General features: G+C 40.1%; 1 long non-coding RNA gene across 2 annotated transcripts in view; it reads right to left on the bottom strand.

Annotated features, from left to right (window-relative positions):
• Positions 1–436: 436 nt before the first annotated feature.
• LOC128350397 (uncharacterized) overlaps positions 437–6,568 on the bottom strand; it is a 57,240-nt gene continuing 51,108 nt past the window's right edge. For both annotated transcript variants that reach the window (XR_008319307.1, XR_008319308.1), the window contains one exon: positions 437–1,435. This is a non-coding gene — a long non-coding RNA (uncharacterized LOC128350397). The remainder of the gene's footprint in view (positions 1,436–6,568) is intronic.

Here is a 6,568-nt window from a genome sequence, read left to right as displayed (position 1 = left end):
AATTCAAAATGTTGGTTTTGACTAAACAGCACACGATGATGGTAGCTGAAGAAACACCTGCTCCCATATGAACTCAAATGTCTTCTGAAATAACCTTATGATCAGGAAATCTCTTGCTTTAAGTAAGCCCACTTATATATATGAACTTCACTGGCTGCCGATATGTTTCCAAGCAAAATACAAAGTGCTGGTTATGACCTTTAAAGCCCTGAATGGCTTGGGTCCAAATTACTTAAGAAAGCGCCTTCTTTGTCATGAACCTTGCCATCTATTAAGATCATCTGGGGAGGTCTGATTAAGGTTGCTATCAGCTCCTTCAGTGGTGACTCGGGACCAGGCCTTCTCTGTGGCTGTCCAGGAACTTGGAATACACTCCCTGTCAAAACAAGAGCACCTCCATCTCTGATGGCTTTTTAAAAGACCATTGACACACCTGTTTTTTCCAGCTTTTAATTAAAATTAATTTTAAACTGCTTAATAGTTTTTATTCCATGAAATTGATTTAACTGTTTTTACTCTTGTCTTAGTTGTTTTTACACTGTTTTACATACATACATAATATTTATTCAGTCATTTGACCAGCAATTTTACAAATACAAACATTTCAAACATGAACTAAACATTAGAGCGTGTTTTGCAGAGAATATAACAATATTTTGCCACAGTTCTAATTTTATCTTCATCGCATAAAGAAAATAAAAACCTCAATAAGACATCATCTTCTCTTCCATTAAGATTTATCAAGAGAGGAGAAAGTAACTTCCCTCTGGCTTCATCATAAAAACTACAATGTAAAAAGGCATGTGCTATTGTTTCAACACAGCCCATGTCACAAGGACAAACACGATTTGCCAAAGGAATTCCTGCATATCTGCCAAACAGGACTGCAGACGGAAGAACATCTAACCTGGCCAGTGTCATGGCTCATCTATATTCAGGAATCGTAACTACCCGAAGATAGAAGGCCAAATTAAATCCACTCAATTGATCACCCAAGTTACACTGTTTTATAATTGCTGTGTTTTAAATTGTGTACACCAAGGATACACATATCATGTGGTATATAAATATGATAGATAGATAGATAGATAGATAGATAGATAGATAGATAGATAGAATTTAACAATAATAATAAATACAATTTGACTCAGAGGAACAGTATATTGCATGTAAAGAAATTAGCCCGAGATTGATATCTAACTCTTGGCTAGATGGGACATTTCAGTGATGAGCAGGCAATTTTATCCATGCCAGTACAGTCAGATATGCAGTTGGCCACTTTAGCTTCTCCCCAGCCACTCTTTTGTCCTCTCATAGTTTTTCAAGTGCTGTCTTTCTCTATGAAGTCAGGCCAAACTGCAGCAATTTTGAACATGCTTTCGTTAAATAGTGTTGTTTTCATCCGGAGGCCTCAGAGTTTCTGCTGCTTTTTAAGCTAAAGAAATACAATTGATTGTCAGCTGATAATATCCCCCTCCCCCATATCAGAACAACACCACTCCATGTAATCCAAATTCTAGCCCATTTACCAGCTTTGTGTATCTGCATAAACAATTCCTAAAGTCCCTTCTATTTATGTCTGGGAGAAGCAAGTATGTTTGAAATCCCTCTAAATGCCATCTCTTTGTGGCTTCAATGTACTCTGTTTCTGTGGTTGCCAAGAGTATATTGCCACATAACAATGTGCTCCTATTTCCCATTCATTATGGTATAAACCTCAATCACCCCTTCCACTAAAAGATTCAGACAGGCAATCAAACACTTAGAAATCCAACATAAAGGCTGCTAACCCAACTTTAGCCATATGAAAATCTCTCTGTCCTAAAGGCATTCTAATTTTGCATTCAATTCGAAACACTTGCGAAGGTGAAAAGGGGGACATATGACCCATTTAGCAGACAGCAATTAAAGACAAGGATCTGACCTTTTCATTCAGTGAGGCAGCATAAGTAGCAGTCTGATCCTAAAGTTTGCCAAGCTGGCAAATGCTATGTTCCCTTGCCAGAAACAGAGCATGTATTAAGAAGGCAAGAGAAGAAAGATAGGCAAACACACAGCATATGCCAGAGAACAGGGAGGGAGGGAGAAGAGGGACAGGTGAGGACAGGGGAGACAGGTGAGAAGTGGTAAGGAGGAAAGGGTAAGTCTCCGTTCATATGAGGAAATGAAACTACTCATTCTCCTTCTGCTCTTCCAAGAATATGTGAACATCCAGTACCCACTCATGCAATGGTGGGTTGGGTTGTGCAAATAAGGCCTCCATGCAATTGGGCATCATGAGGTTCCAACCAGCTCATATGTTCTTTGAAGTACATGGGAGATGACAAGGCCACACAGCTGTCTGACCATTGCACAAGGACCACTGTCACCCAAGGGTGAATCAGAGAAGAGATAGACAAGAAGGGAGGTGGGGGAAAGAAGATTGGCACATGTATGAGGGGTATATTTCATGGTCTGTTGATTGTGGTGTATGTACACAGACATTTATCAGTCAAAATGGTGTCAACAGGTTTCCAGTAGGTGGCTATTTCTCTCCCACTACTACAGTTCAGTTGTCACAAATATTGTGATGGGAGTGAACTGACATAGTGCCAGGGTTGCTCACAGATGTGTACAAGGATTTCCCAGACTGTTAACATAGACAATATGCCTGCATATACCAGCATAAGCTATTTATGGCTAGTCCGAAGTCTGAAAGAGGGGGGAAGCGCGCCTGGTTTATTAAAAAAAAAATCTGCTTGATCACCTGGAGGATTTTTTATTCACCACAGGTGAGTAGGTGAGGACGATTTCCAAGTCTGAGTTAGCTGTTTCATCTATAGGTGGGGGAGAAAGGCTGTTTCATTTTCTCATGAAAAATGGATTTTGGCTAATGTACCTTCTGCAGTTGAACAACTGGGAAAAGCTCATTAGCACAGTGGGGAAATTGTGTGTTCCTGAGCATTGCTCCTCAGAATTACAGTAAGTACACAAGTAACTTCATATAATCTGATTGTAACCATGTTTATTTGGAAGCAAATCTCATTGATCAGTTCGTTCAGATTTATAAAGTTGCAGCTATACAGTGCTTACACTATTTGTACTATGCGTGTTTACATAGATGAATGGGGCTTACTTCCCTAAGCCTAGAACAACTAAGGCTGTTGGCCAAATTCCTGTCTTGCTGAAATTTGTGCTGGGGAACATGGTTTCAGATGCCTCCCACTCTTTGGCAGATCGGGTTTTATAAAATACATCAATTTCTATTCTGGACATTTGCATTTAAATGTGTACTTTGCAATGTATTACTGCACCAGCTGTTTGGGTAGGAAATACATGACAGTACTTAAGGAGGGAAGTATTTAAAAGCAGGGTTTTTGGGTGTAAAATAAAAATCTTGGTATCTTTCAAAGAAAATAGTAAAACATAAATAAAAAGAAAATGGGTTAAATTTGGATGGAATGGAAACAGAGATTCATCCCTAATTTCAGCCTTACATGGTTACATGTAGATATTCCATGAGTATACACAACTCTGTAGTGCACTATGCCCCCCATAAAGGTAAGGTAAAGTGTGCTGTCAAGTCAGTGTCACTCCTGGCACCCACAGAGCCCTGTGGTTTTCTTTGGTAGAATCCAGGAGGGGTTTACCATTGCCTCCTCTCACGCAGTATGAGATGATGCCTTTCAGCATCTTCCTATATAGCTGCTGCCCGATAAAGTACCACTGGGGATTTGAACCGGCAACCTTCTGCTTTTTAGTCAAGCATTTCCCCACTGTACCACTTAATGTGACTTATGCCCCTCATCCCCCTTTCTAAATACTGATGTAGTAGAATATATAAGGGGGCAAGGAAGATACAAAGCAGAGGAGTGGACTCAGTTCTACAAGAGCATGTAGTGTAATATTTCCATTTTAAAAAAATATTGCAGAACAGAAGCCTTCGTAGCAAAGCCATGGCAAAGAAAAGTACATGGAACACAAAAAATCATGGCCAGTATTAAAGATGGGGGGGTGGGGAATGTCCATAGGAACAAACAGTGAATCCCAGAGGATTTCAGCTTGCAGTTAACCTTTTGATGAAAAGTCAAGCCATCTTTGCAACTATATTACAGCTCACAGGTGGACATAACTGGGGAAAGGAACTTCTATATAAGAAAAAGCAAATACAGCTATTTTTGCAAAATAGTTGTGAATGGTTGCCAGATTTCATTGCCACAGGGAAAAAATAATAGAGAAAACACACAGAGAGAGTAGAGATTGAAAAAGAGTGCTGATGCAAACAAAATAAGTCCTAAGTTCCAGGTGGGGGAGAAGAAGAGTAAATCTCATGCAGAAGGTAGGAGAAATAACGTTAGAGTGTTAAGATACACTGTAAATGCACGTATAGCTATGAACAAGAATTCAGAATCGAAATGGATTTTTAGTTACCAAGATATGCAAGATATGCAGGACATCCAGTGAAAGACATTTCATTTATTCATAGCAGCACACCTGATATTAGTAAATTATTGACAGAGTGGATCTATTGGAAATTATGGGCTTCTGGAACTTGGCAGGCAATGGAACTTGGACTGTTTTCTCTGCTTCTGGCTACATTTTTGGAATGTCAGTTTCTTTACTGAGCAAAATCCTCTTAATTTATTTATTACACTTATACCTCTCTTCCAGGGAGCTCAGAGCAGTTTACATATGGTCCCTAGGCAGCCTTTTATTCAGGCAGCTTCCACTGCTAGACCTGCCTAGCTTCAGCATTATAATTCTATCATGTGCCTTATTTGGACTATTCTTTTATTAAGTTTTATTAAGTTTCACACAGTCAAATTCTATGCATATTTGCGCAAAACAATGGCTCACTGACTGTGTTTATTGGCATTTATTCCCATGTAAGTGGGGATAGGTAATGTTAATCTCCTAAACTACTGGTAGCCACTGACAATGGACCCATGATTCCATCCCCTCCCTCCACTCTCCGGACCGAATTCAGACATTTAGGAGAGCAGCCTTTCTGCAGTCAGAGAGACTGCAGATAGGCAGGGGAGGTGGCTGTGTGGGCTTCCTTCTTTACTGAAGGCCAGCTCACACAGCCAATCATGACAGAGTTGAGGGAGGACCTTCCTCCCTCAACTCTGGTTCCAGGGCCAGCAGCCTGCAGTTCCAAATTTGGACATACCGCAGGCTGCCTAGAACCTAGAAAGTTTGGGGCGACGAAACTCACTGCAACCTGAAGGTTCAGATTGGAGTTCCAATTCTGAATCCTCAGTTCCTTCGTCACACCTGGCTCCGGTACCCCGCATTCTCACATCACGTTAGCAGAACCGTAGGCCTATTCCATTGTGGTTCCACAATGGCCCTTACATTTCTTGCTACTAGCAGATTGATGGGGGAAGGTCAAGGTCTGAAGACAATTACTTACCTGTCTTGGTTAATTTATTTCCTTAACCCTAAAAAACAAGAATTCCTAATATGTGTTTCTGCTTTCCCAACAAACGTCTTACCATCTTCTTTAAAAAGCAACTTTTTCTTCTGCCCTCATTAAACACCTTGGAAGGGCCACTTTATGATCATGGTAAACTTCTTGATTGATCCTACTTGTGTCCACTGCATAAAAACATTGTTAAAAAGAACACATCGGGGGGCAGGGAGGGAGATATTCAGAGATTGTCTGTGGAGATGACACACAGGACAGAGGGAGAAGCACACAATCAAGGCCTTGTCTGTTTTACAGTCAGATAAATGTTTATAGAATCTAGAAGGATCCTCTTCCAAGGTAGTGGATGCAGATCACCAAGGACAATTTTTCATCTGATTCTTCTCCTAATACCTCTTGGCCTGTGGAGTTTCTCCATAATACTTTATCTCTAAAATGTACATTAGATGATGCCCAGATTAAGGCAATTAACACATCACATTAAGGCCCAGAGAACCAGAATGGGATTAAAACAGTCCATGAACCAGCTCACCCAGTTCTTTATGAATATCTAACAGTGCAATCCTAGGCATGCTGACATGGAAGTCCTGCTGTGTTCAATATGATTTACTCCTAGATAAGTGTGCATAGGATTGCAGCCTTGATCTTGAAATGTTGATAAGAAAAGTTAACCCAGGATCATTTCCTGTGTCTCCCATCAGGGGCAGAAAAGAATCTGTAATAACTCTCCTCAGACAATATATGACAGAAATAAACAACCTCTTGAACCCAGTCACCGGCAATCATATATCTGTGGCTATATTCCCATCAAGCTTGAGATCATCAGCAACACACTTCAAGAGTTTGACAACTGTCAGTGCTACTTTCTCTCTCTTGTTTGTATTGTGATTGTAAAGTCAACAACTCAGTATGTTATCATGGGAAAGTTAGAGAGAAAAATTAAGGGTAGACAAATGAATCGCTTGTATGGTCTGAAGATGACAAAGAAACCTCACCAGACGTTAATTGGTTGGAAACCCTACTTCAAATGTAGATAGACCTATGAGATGGTGATTCTATTAAACTCTGGTAAATATATGGTGAGAATGAGGAAGCAGGAATTATCCCAGGTTAATCAATCCAGAGTAAAAGATTTTTGCCATCTGTCCATATTTTTAG

The sequence above is a fragment of the Hemicordylus capensis genome, chromosome 3 (genome assembly GCF_027244095.1).
Source record: "Hemicordylus capensis ecotype Gifberg chromosome 3, rHemCap1.1.pri, whole genome shotgun sequence".
NCBI classification, from domain to species: domain Eukaryota; kingdom Metazoa; phylum Chordata; class Lepidosauria; order Squamata; family Cordylidae; genus Hemicordylus; species Hemicordylus capensis.
This window is presented reverse-complemented; position numbering and strand designations above follow the sequence as displayed.